The following is a 13,196-nucleotide window of genomic DNA, read 5'->3' as shown; positions in this document are numbered from 1 at the left end:
CCTTACGTACCCAGAGACGAAGAGATGATGGTTATGAGGCTTGGATCCTAGCAGCAAGTCTTCATCAATGAAGTGGATTGTGTCATGGGTAGCACAGCAAGTGGCATACTCATGTGGTCAAAGTTTCAAGCCTTCGTCCTTACTTTCTTGCACTTCGTGGTCGTCGGGACTCGCCAAGACCGCTGCTAGTGCTCTTTGCATCTTCTTTGGGAATCGTAGCATTTCCTCGATGCTAAAGTGTGTTGGCATGCCTTCTTTGGATGTGAGGGTAATTTCTCCCTCGATGGCAATGACTTTGCCTTTTGAAAGTTCTTCCGTTTCTATTTCAACCATGTGACATGTAGCGATAGTGCACTGTTGGAAGAAGTCATTCGGGAAGTATTCGTGCAAGGAAACAAGAATACGTGGCTCTTGCTCCACAGGTTCCCCAGTGTATGTTGGCTTAGCAGCTTTTACATTTCTTTTGGGCTTCCTATTATTGCAACGATGGTGCTTTCTCCCTTATTCCACCTTTGGCCTTGTGGCTTGTGGTTTTGGTTTCCTTGTCTTTTTGTAGGTCACCAATGTCCATTCTTCTTCGTCATCGGTATGTGCATCTTGGTCGCTTGCCCCCAGTGATGTTTGTGCAGAAAGTGTCATGCAGCTTGAGCATTGACGGGAATGGTCGAGTGTCACTTGGAGAGGCACGGGATCGAATGATCCAAATGCAATTGTAGTAGTATGAGTTGCGGCCGTGTCTTCAAGGTCGAGCTCGATTTGCCTTTGTTGTGCTAGCTTTATGATGAGTTCTTTGAGGATGAAGCATTTGCCAACAGGATGGCTCACGATACGATGGTACTTGCAGTACTTAGGATTGTTTACGCGATTCATCTCTTTAAAGCGCTTGCATTCCGGTAACTTAATCACCTTCTTTTCCAGCAAGTCGTCTAACATTGCATCCATGTCTGATTCAGGAAAAGGGTACGACTTTTCCTCCAGCTCCCTCAAGGTGTTTTTATACTTGTCTTGGGTGCGAGAAGGCTCACCTCTCTTTATCTCATTTGCTTTGGTATTGGAGGAGATCTTGATAGGCGCGGAGGATGTCTTGATAGGCACGAGAGAGGTCTTGATGGGTGTGGTGTTGACAGTAAAAGCTTCATTTGAGGGTTTTTTTCCAGTCTTGTCTACATTTGAGGACAACACTTTATCCTTCTTGAAGTCGGTGATCGGCTCCTTCTTCCCATGATTGGCAATACTCAGCTCCATGTCATGGGATCGAGTTGCCAGCTCCTCAAATGTTCTCGATTTTATACCTTGAAGGATGTAATGTAACCCCCAGTGCATGCCTTGAACACACATCTCAATGGCAGATGTTTCAAAAAGCTGATTTTGCAATGTAGACTTAATGAACGCCATCTATTGATGTAGTCGACGACAGGTTTATCCTTCCACTGTTTTGTATTGGTCAGCTCCAACATGCTTATAGTGCGGCGAGTGCTATAGAAGCGGTTGAGGAATTCCCTTTCTAGCGGATCTCAACTGTTGACAAACTCGGGCTCAAGGTTCTGTGTACCAGTAAAAGGTGTTGCCTTTCAGCGAGCGCACAAACTACTTGACGAGGTAGTCTCCCTCTATTCCAGCATTGTTGCAGGTTTTAATGAAATGGGCGACATGTTGCTTTGGGTTTCCCTTTCCATCAAACTGCATGAACTTTGGCGGTTGATAACCTCTCAGCATCTTTAAAACGTCAATCTTCTTGGAGTAGGGCTTTGAGTATAGTACGGAGTCATGCGAGCTTCCTTCGTACTGCGCCTTGATGGTGCTGGCGATTATCTCCTGTAGCTGTTGGATAGAAAGAGATCCCATGAATGCCATTGCTTGGTCTGGCTCCGGCTTTTCTTCGACTTTCTCCATTGGAGGCTCCTCTTCTACATCGACTTCTTTCTTTAATGGATTAACCATTGGGTCGACTTTCACGTCGGGCTTTGCATCTAGTTAGTTGACAAGTGCATCAATTTGCAAGTCTTTTTCCTCCACAGTCCGTGTAAGTTTTACGATCGCTTCATTCATTTGAGCTAACTGCTCCTCAATTGAAGTTGCTCTGGTAGCCATGATTTGCATGGCTGTGCTGTCGCTCGAGTCGGCATCGGAAAACAAGGACTCGGAGTACTTCCTAGAGCTTTCCTCCCTTGGCGCCCTTAGCAAGGCCAAGGTGATCACAGGCTTGTGCCTTGGGTGCTTTTGTTCCTTCGGCAGAGTTGATGCAGGGGTGGAAGAGACTGCAGAAAGAGCTCTTGCCTTGCTTCGAATTGTGATGCCCAAAGTGACACCGCCTGCGACGAGGACGCTCTTGTTCTTCGCGTTAGTTACGGGAACAACTTGAGCCTTCCTTGATGCTATTTATGCTTTTTACGGATTTGCAGATAGAGATGAGAGGTAAAGATTGTCCCACCGGGCGTGCAAAATTTGTAAACACGAATATTTCTGCAATGAATGAGATAAGAATACGTGTACAAAATAATATTTGTATTAATGATTTAGGGGTTACAATCTCTTCTACAAATTTAGCCTCTGATTCGATCTTCATAATGCGTAAATTTATGGATTGTGCTATTGATCCAAGGGCCGTTGGGGCTTAATCTTGAAGGTTGACGAACGGATCTTCAAGGGGCTTTTGGGCTTGATTTTGAAGAACAGTTGTGTGGATTTCTTCAAGGGCTTTTGGGCTTAATCTTGAATGTTGATGGGTGAACGGATCTTCAAGGGCTTTTAGACTTGATCTTGAAGAACGGTTGGATGTGTGGATTTGTTGATGTTGTTGATCCAAAGGGTCGTTGCGGCTTAATCTTAGGATGAACGGATGATGAACAATGAACACTTTCTTCAAAGGCCGTCGGGGCTTGATCTTGAAGAGGATTTGACGAAGAACGAAGAGAGCTTTCTCGATCCTTCGGGATTGGCTTGGGAGCTTTAAAGTTTCAAAGCTTCAAGGTTTTGGTGTGATGTGTATTGGTTATGAATTGGTGTCCTAAAATGAATGAAATGGCCTTGTATTTATAGAATTTTTTTCAAGGCCTAATTTTGAATATAATATTCAGATGAAATAAATCATTTCTGCCAGGTGTTGACACGTGTCCTTATTTGATGACTTTTCCGATTTATTTTGATTTTTGGTTTAGTCACACTCTACGTGTAAAAATTTATATGACACGTGAGCGTTGAAATTGTAATTATTGGTCAATAATTATTTCACCAAAATTTCGATGTCTATAGAGCTATACACATTGTATAATGCATCACTTAAGCCATTGCGAATATAATTCCTACAAAAGAAATCTAATTGGTGCCAATTCTTAGCAGCAACCACAAATTCAGTTGTCCTATCAGGGGCTAGACGTTCTGGTTTTAGAATATAGGCCAAATTGAGAGTGGTTAAATAAAATAACATCTTTTGTTGCCACTTCTTGAAATATGTTCTATTAAACTTTTCAGATCTCACTCGAAGCATGGATCACCACAGGTAGAGCATGAGCCACACATTTTCCCTTATCGTTACTAATGCCATCATCTTTAGTAATACCACTAATTTTCCTTCACAAATATGAAAATTCCACAATTTAATAAAAAAATAAATAACAAATTTTTAAGAAATCTAACTAATAAATACAACAATTATCACTAAGCAAAAACAATATTGATTTCGTCTTAAGATTGTTAGTAAACATGTAGTAATAATTAGGGGTGGGTTCAAAAAACCAAAAACCGAAAACCAAACCGAATCTGGTTGGTTCGGTTTCGGTTTTTGAGGTCCATAAATCAAACCGGACCGAACCGAACCCAATATATATATATATATATATATATATATATATATATATATATAAATACTCAAAAACATGTTGGCACTTCTTGAAATATGTTCTATTAAACCTTTCAGATCTCACTCGAAGCATGGATCACCACAGGTAGACCATGAGCCACACATTTTCCCTTATCGTTACTAATGCCATCATCTTTAGTAATACCACTCATTTTCCTTCACATATATGAAAATTCCACAATTTAATAAAAAATAAATAACAAATTTTTAAGAAATCTAACTAATAAATACAACAATTAGCACTGAGCAAAAACAATATTGATTTTGTCTTAAGATTGTTAGTAAACATGTAGTGATAATTGGGGGTGGGTTCAAAAAACCAAAAACCGAAAACCAAACCGAATCTGGCTGGTTCGGTTTCGGTTTTTGAGGTCCGAAAATCAAACCAGACCGAACCGAACCCAAAAAAAAAAAAAATATATATATATATATATATATATATATATATATATATAAATACTCAAAAACATGTTGGCATGAGGGCTTGAACCCTTTCCCTCTAGGTTGGTATAATTACATCAAGCTAACTTGACTGCAAGCTTTGTGACACTATAGTTGTACTAGTAAAATATTTATAGGTTTCTAATATTTAAATATTTATAGGTTTCTAATATTTAATGCTTTATAAAATTTCTTAAGTTTACAAACCCTAGCTGTCACTCATTCCCATTTCAGTTTTCATGTTTTCTCAAACACTCTCTCTCCCCTCCGCTGTTTTCTTCCTCTCTCTACTTCCTCAGTCTCTCTATCTCTTTCATCTCTTCCTCCAAGTCACTCTCTCTCCTTCATATCTTCCTCCAATTCACTCTCTCCAATCTTCTCCTGTCCTCCCCACAGAATCCTTCTTCAAACCATAATTTTCCTTCGCTCCTTTCAAATCTGAAGCAAAGGAGGAGGGCAAAGGGAGTTCGATTACTTCAACTGACACTAGCGCAAAGAGAGTTCGATCTCTTCCTTATTTTAACTATTAATTTAAAAAAAGATTGGTTTTTTTTCATTTTGATTGACTTTAATTTGGTAAATTAGGTTGAGTTTTCTGTTTTGGTTTCTGAATTAGTTTTTCTACGGTTGGGTCTTTCTTGTTTTAGCTCAAATGCTCCAACCGTGTTTACTACTGTTGGTTTTTGAACTCATTTTGGTTGATTTTAATTTGGTAAGTATTAAGCTTTTGTATAATATTATGTAATGCAGAGATGAAATAGAAAAGCATGAGTTAAGTTGACTTCTCGGTTAAAGTTCAAATATGTTGATTAGGGCATGTTGTAGGTTGATTTCTCACTGACGAATGAGGATGCTCAAGGCAAGGAAGCATGTGATTCAAGCTCCATATATATATAATCATGGAAAAAACTGAACCAGACCGAAACCGAACCGAAAAAAACCAAAATAAAAAAAAACCGAAAAAAATTGAACCAAACCGAAATTTCAGTTCAGTTTCGAATTTGGTAAAAAACCGAACCATTTCGAACCCAACCCAACCCTAGTGATAATTGCTATATTTATAAAACTTTGAAAACAAAATACAAAATAAATTCGAAATTGTATAAAGAAAATGACAACATAAAAGTAAGATAAACTTTATGGATGATCGAGTTTAGAATGGGGTTCTGTCTCCTTAAGACAAAATAGCCTCTTCACAGGTGCTTAAGGATTTGCTTGACAAACATCTCCCAGGATATAACGATTGACTTCTTGTGGAAGTAGCACTTCAATCTCCAAAAAATCCGAACTCAAAATTGTGTTTGAACTCTTCCTTGAAAAATCCTAAAACTATTGTATGCATGCTATATAGAACTAGAAATCTGGATGAATTGAATGAATGAATATGGCAGATGGATTCTTTATTTATAGGCATTAATACCTCTAATCGGAAAAGGCACACCCAATAAGGGAAATGAATCATCTCCATATCCTTTCCTCCTAATTTATAAAGTTCGGGGATCCAGGTCATTGAAATTTGATCCAACAGCTCACTTTAAAAGTTATAATAACTTTAGCCGTTTGATCAAATTTCAATAGTTTGGATCCTCAGACTTGATGAATTAGGAGGAAGGGATCCTCCCCCTATAAGGTTGTCTTTTCAAAACCAATCGTTGCTTCTTTTCACTTTAGACAGTTTCAACCTGGAAATGGATTCTCTCCTGAGCATATGCTCAGGATCCTGCTGAGCAGGATACGAGGACCGTTGGATGAAAATCCAAAGGTTACAAACAGAGGGATATCTTTAAAGTTATAATAATTGTAGCCGTTGGATTTTCATCCAACGGTCATTGTGTCCTGCTCAGCAGGATCCTGAGCATATGCTCAGGAGAGAATCCATTTCCTTTCAACCTTTCACGTTGAACAGATACCATACTTTTTACATGTGTGTCCAATGCATCTTTTCAAATATAATATATTAAAATAAACTTGAATTGGTAGCCTTTCAAAATCAAAGGATTTTTTCTGGCAGCCAAGATGCTTTTGGTACTGCAAACTGCAAAGGTTGCATTTTTGAACGGGTAAAATTTGGGTACTCATTGTGAGTACTGATTATACTTATTGTGTATGCGGTCCAATAATGTAATAATATGTCATTATATAACAATCTCATAACTAGGGATGGCAACAATTATGGTGGATAGGTAACCGTGATTATTTACTCATAACCATTTAAGCTTTTATCCCATAACCGTTTACCTGTTGAGTATTTGTATAAACGGGTATATACATACCTATAACCGTTTATAAACGATTAAACATACTCGTAACCGCATACCCATTTAACCATAACCACGTACCCGTTTATCCGTTTTTAACCCGTTTACTGTGTTTTTTACTCGTCTACCTTTTTTTTTTTAACAACTTGAAAATTACAAAAGAAATTTGTCATAATTTTTTTTTTCTAACAATTAAACACCATTATAAGGGCATTTAACATGCATTTTCGTATTAACAGCAATATTATTTATGAATGAGTAATGCTATTTTTACCATGTAATTGTACCAAATCATCTTAGGTGGCATCTAATATGGACATACACATCATTTAAATTAATCAGTTTATTCAATTAAAATCAATTCAAAAAACTAACAATTAAATGACTAATTTAAAAAACAATCAAAGTGAAGGAGAAGGAAGTCGTGAAAAAGAAGGGGAAGGAAGGAGTAGACTCCTCGGAACTCCAACCGATGGGCTATCTGGGTTGTGCTCCTCCTCCAATCTTTGACCCTCTCGCCCTCCTCCGTTCAATTTGTGATCCGCCTGAGAACCCCCGAGAAACTCCACCAGTCTCTCTCTCTCTCTCTCTCTCTCTCATATTGTTGTTCATTTAATTGCTTAGTGTTGTTAGCTAGAAAGAATTAAGCTATTTCGATTTAATTTCTACGTCCTTGATCGCCATGTGTGAGAATTTTGTTATTTGCACTACATCTACTGAAATTGTTTTGTGCAAAAAAATCATGAATCTTTCACTTTAAAGACTATAACTTTACTTTAATTAGCTTCTATAATCACTACCCAAGTTCTAAAATCTGAGTACCCATGCTTACATTCGGTCTAATTGTTCATGAGATTCAAAGAAACAATTGGGTCTGTTGTAATATAAAATTTGAAACAAAGTGGAATTTTGTTATGTTAGAGATTGTAGTAAGTTACAACTATCGGATCAAATTTTGGTGTTGAAATTTCAGAAGTGCAAGCAGCTGAAAAAACTACACATGAAATTTTCCATCATTTAAAAAACCAAGTTGATTTAGAATGTGGTGGTGAAGAATTGAAAGCAGACTCCTCGTAAAACCCATAGGAGTCATGGAACCAAACTCCTCGTAAACTCCAGTCATAATTTAAGCAGTTTTTTTTTTTTAATTACTGGTTTTTAAATTGATTTTAACTGAATAAAAGTTCTGATTAATTGAAATGACGTGGACAACAACATTAGATACCACTTAAGGTGATATATAATTGTGGTACAATTACATAGTAAGAATAGCATTATTGTTCATTCATTCAATTCATCCAGATTTCTTCTACATAGCATGCATACAATAGTTTTAGGATTTTTCAAGAAAGAGTTCAAACACAATTTTGAGTTCGGTTTTTTTTGGAGATTGAAGTGCTACTTCCACAAAAAGTCGATCGTTATATCTTGGGAGATGTTTGTCAAGCAAATCCTTGAGCACATGTGAAGAGGCAATTTTGTCTTAACGAGATAGAACCTCGTTCTAAACTCGATCATCCGTAAAGTTTATCTTACTTTTATGTTGTCATTTTCTTTATACAATTTCGAATTTATTTTGTATTTTGTTCTCAAAGTTCTATAAATATAGCAATTATAATTACATGTTTACTAACAATCTTAAGACAAAATCAATATTGTTTTTACTTAGTGATAATTGTTGTATTTATTAGTTAGATTTCTTAAAAAGTTGTTATTTACTTTTTATCAAATTGTGGAATTTTCATATATGTGAAGGACTTACTAAAGATGATGGCATTAACGATAAGGGAAAATGTGTGGCTCATACTCTATCTATGGTGATCCCTCCTTCGAGAGAAATCCGAAAGGTTTAATAGAACTGATTTCAAAAGATGGCAACAAAAGATGTTATTTTATTTGACCACTCTCAATTGGCCCATATTCTAAAACCATCTAGCCCCTGACAGGACAACCAAATTTGTGGTTGTTGCTGAGACTTGGCACCAATTACATTTCTTGTGTAGGAATTATATTCTCAATGGCTTAAGTGATGTATTATACAATGTGTATAGCTTATTTAAGACTGCTAGGGCTCTGTGGGAGTCATTAGACAAGAAATATCGCACTGAAGATGATGAAATGAAGAAATTCATTACCGGTCGTTTTCTTGACTACGTTATGGTGGACTTCAAAACACTCATCAGTCAAGTCCAAGAACTCCAACTTATTTTGCATGAAATTCATGCAAAAAAGATGTAGTTGAGTGAATCATCTCAAATGGCTGCTATAATTGAAAAATTACCACCTTCTTGGAAAGATTTCAAGACTTGTCTCAAGCACAAGCGTAAACAGATGAGACTTGAGGATTTGATTGTCAGGCTAAGAATCGAGGACGACAACCGTGATTCTGAAGAAAAAAAATAACTGGTGGAAACTCCATGGGTCAAGAAACATGAAAAAAAGGAAGCATAAAGCCAAGGGAATTCAAAGAAAAATAGTGAATTCAAGGGCAAGTCCTTTAGTTGCAACAAACCTAGTAACAGAGCAACAGATTGTTAAAAACATAAAAACCAGGGAAGTTTCAAGAAAAACAATAGGAAAACCAACTTTTGGAAAGCTATTGGTTGGAGCTTCCGCAAAACAATTGCTTGTCATACAAGTAAATATTAAATCAAAGAGAATCATAAAAATTACTACTTTTTTGTCATTGTATATTATTTATTCCCAAGAGAATTTAGCATAAATAATCGTGTATAGAAGGGGTCCATACAAAGATTTATTTATAGCACAAACTCAGTTCCCTAAACAGAAACCGAAAAATGGAGGAAAAAGAAATATGAACTTGTAAATAGCGCGCATGGAAGAATATAACAGCTTAATTGGCCTGATAAATCCGTTTGTCTATTCAATCTTGGTCCAGTCCGATCCACACTGTACTAGTTATCACATCTTGTCCAAATCAATGTTTCGGAAGTCCAATGTTGAATGAGATCTGCGGAACTGAGACAGTGCACTGCCTTCAGTATGGTTGATGATATCTTTTATCGAGGCCTACAAGAGCGCGAAGTTGTTGATGTTCTTAAGAATATCGGGATTGATGTTCTTCAAAGCATTAGGATGACCTTCGGTGGTTGGGAATCGTTTTTGGTGAGGCCGAATTATTGGAGAAAGAGATGCATGCAAGTTGTCATATATGTTGTTGCTTCTTCTGCTTGTGTTGAAAGTGTAGGAGGAAGTTCTGCTGCTTGCACTGTTTCCTGTCTCTGGGTCTTGATTTTAATTGAATAAAAGTTCTGATTAATTGAAATGACGTGAATAGCCACATCAGATGATACCTAAGCTGGTATATAATGTTGGTTATTTAATTTATTTTCTTAAAGATTCAAAACTTTATTTATTATTATTTTAAATAAAAAATATGAAGAGTCATATTCATTAGAGAAGTCATGTCCTTTATTAAGGGGGTATGTAGAGTTTTATAAAGGGGTGTGATATCAACACACCCAATTTTACTTCTCACACACCTTTTTAATTTTCGGCTGTCGAATCAGATGAATTAAAGAAGATCAACGGATATAAATTATCAAGGGTGTGTGAGAAGTAAAATGGGGTGTGTGAATAGCACACCCCTTTATAAATAGCGAACTCCCCAAACAAAACAAAAAAGTTAACATAAATTCCAATGTCTTTCTTCTCTCCCTACTACAGTACTCATATATAATCCTTATTATTTTCCTACTCATCTTGATCATCAATGGGCAATTGATCACTACTTGGCACCCTGTCTACTGTAATCGTGCTTATGGATTTGATACTATGTGAGATTCAAGGGTTGTATCTTGGAGTTGTAGATAGCCGTTATAACCGGCACGTAGGGAGGCGTCTACGGCTTTAGGACAGTGACAACACGCCTCTCTTGATATCACAGTCTAGATCATTCTTTACCTTTTCCTTTTTACTGTTTTATTTATTGATATATGTGTTTGATGCATTTGGGTATTATCTAATTGATTGAACTTACATGTGAATTAGGATCATAATCATTTATATTATCCAACAACTAAAGCCATGTATTGCATCTCTGCTGTTGTGGAAAACCCTATGAAATTATATGTGTTGTTATTTTGGTTGTGTGATCAATTATCGCAATTTATTAATTTCAAAATTTAACGAAAAGGTGTTTGCATGTATATGCATCGATTATCCATAATACGTATCTCTATGGTGTTTTGTGATTGAGTAAGGCGGGTGATGATTAAAACATATTTTCCCTACATTGCTTGATTATCTCATATTATTGAGATAGTGTAAACTGTATCTAAGACTTCTGAGGCCGTCCTTCTCTTACTAGGAAGAACAAGCTTTATTTTTTATGTTATTTTAATATTTAGGTAAAATGATCGAAACTTGTATTACAATACAGACCATGTCTTTTTCATACAGATTTTCTATTCGTTTTATAGGAATACAGTTTACATAGAAATATTTTAAATTAGGGTTCTTACAGGTTGAATCTAAATTCAATATTCTTTGCGCTTTCTTGCTTGTGTAATTATTTTCTTGGTACCTCCGATGACTTAGCATTGTGGTTTAAACGATTGAGATTAGGGGTTTGCATCTAGAATTACTTGAAAGAAAAAAAATCCCTCTTAACTCGTCACTTTTCTTGCTTGGTAAATATTCGTACAGGCATCGAATGCCAACAAGAATTATGTAGTCTTGCAGATCCTTCCTAGTTCTATAAAATCCATATATTATTTGCTAAATTTCGTTGTGAATTGATTGAGTTATGATCATTTTAAACAATGACTTAGAATCTGAAAATTCTGGACGAAAACATGTTAATTTGGGTTTCAGATTCTATGTCGTCAAAAGGGAAAAGTAATGCTCTATGTAGTTACATATATATATATATATATCATACTAAGAAATAAGTGAAATTGGTTTTCTGGAACGAGTCATTGGAACAGTTAATTTTATATACAATTATTCCTACATGCTTCTTGTTCTTGAAACTGCATAACTGTTTGGTAATAATTAATTTGACCAAAGGGGGCAGGTATTATAGTTTGATTGCATCTTTACATGGTACACAACTTGGAAATGCAGTTATATGGCATCTCTTTGATATTAGACACTTGCCTCTGATCATGTTTTTCGCAAACTTGCATGGTTGCAGTTAAAAAAATAAGGGAGATCGTATAAAAGAAATATAGTGTGACTTAAACATAGTAAAAGTTATTTTAATTGGGTGGTAAACTAAATCATTGAACATGAATTTATTGAGTTTTCATGGCTCTTTGATTTTTGTATGTTAGACACCTCGCTATGTCTTAAAATTCATTCATTGTGTATTATATTATATTGTCATCCTCATATATAGTAACCTGCAAAAAAGATTTGCAGTATGTACTTTCATAAGTTTTACTTGCACTGTTAACTTCTTATGTTACTAATATTGTCAATTATTATATATATGAGTGATTATATATTGACTATAGAGAAGTGTAATTTAAGATGGACTGCTGACTTTGTATGTAACATCCCACATCATCCAGGGGAGTGGATCCTGTAAGTCTTATATGTATATTCTCATCTCTACCTAACACGAGGCCTTCTGCGCTCACTAGCTTCAGGTTCAATTAGAACTCCGAAGTTAAGCGAGTTCGCGCGAGAGCAATCCTATGATGGGTGACCCACTGGGAAGTTCTCGTGTGAGTTCCCAGAAACAAAACTGTGAGGGCGTGGTCGAGGCCCAAAGCAGGCAATATCATGCTACGGTGAAGTCGAGCCCGAGATGTGGTGGGGGCCCTGGGATTGCTCTCGCGGGAACTCGCTTAACTTCGGAGTTCCAATGGAACCTGAAACCAGTGAGCTCCCTAAATGCCTCGTGATAGGTAGAGATAGTAATATACATATAAGACTTACAGGACCCACTCTCCTGGGCGATGTGGGATGTTACATTGGATCCCTTAGTTCTTTCAATGCATTTGATGATAAAATAGGGTTTAGGCGATGTGGGATGTTACATTGTATCCCTTAGTTCTTTCAATGCATTTGATGATAAAATAATTTAATAAAATCAAAAGTGAATATATAAGTCGTGCCGTGTCACTATGGGATTTAGTCAAAACAATATATTTGTTGATCATCTTGGTTTATACTTCTAGAAAAAAAAAAAAAAACTTGGGATAGTATATTTGGCTTTTACTTTTCCATCTCTTAATCAGATGTTACAAATTGTGAATTGTGTGTTGATTGAGTTTTGCTTTGTTGAGCTTTGGTATCACAATGAGAATAAGGTCACAATAATAGATTAATATTTTGTCTTCATTGCAAGACATGTAAGTTACTCTTTGAGAACAAACAAATAATATTAAACTTTTCTTCAAGGTGCATGTAATTTACTCTTACTTTGGATATCTTATATATACTGAAATTGATTTGAGATTTTCATGAAATTAATTTTCTAATAAGTGCCATAATGTGGGGGTATGTTTCACTGCTTGTACCCATGTTTATTCTAGTGAAGCTATGAATAATTAATTATGCATCTTAAACAACTTATATGTGAAATTATGACTAAAATATTTTTTAGCTTGCAGATTAGTTATAACGTGCAGGTTTAAGAGCGCCGACGAGCAAATATATGACCAGAA

The sequence above is a fragment of the Malus domestica genome, chromosome 15 (genome assembly GCF_042453785.1).
Source record: "Malus domestica chromosome 15, GDT2T_hap1".
Taxonomy (NCBI): domain Eukaryota; kingdom Viridiplantae; phylum Streptophyta; class Magnoliopsida; order Rosales; family Rosaceae; genus Malus; species Malus domestica.
Note: the sequence above shows the minus strand (reverse complement) of the source record.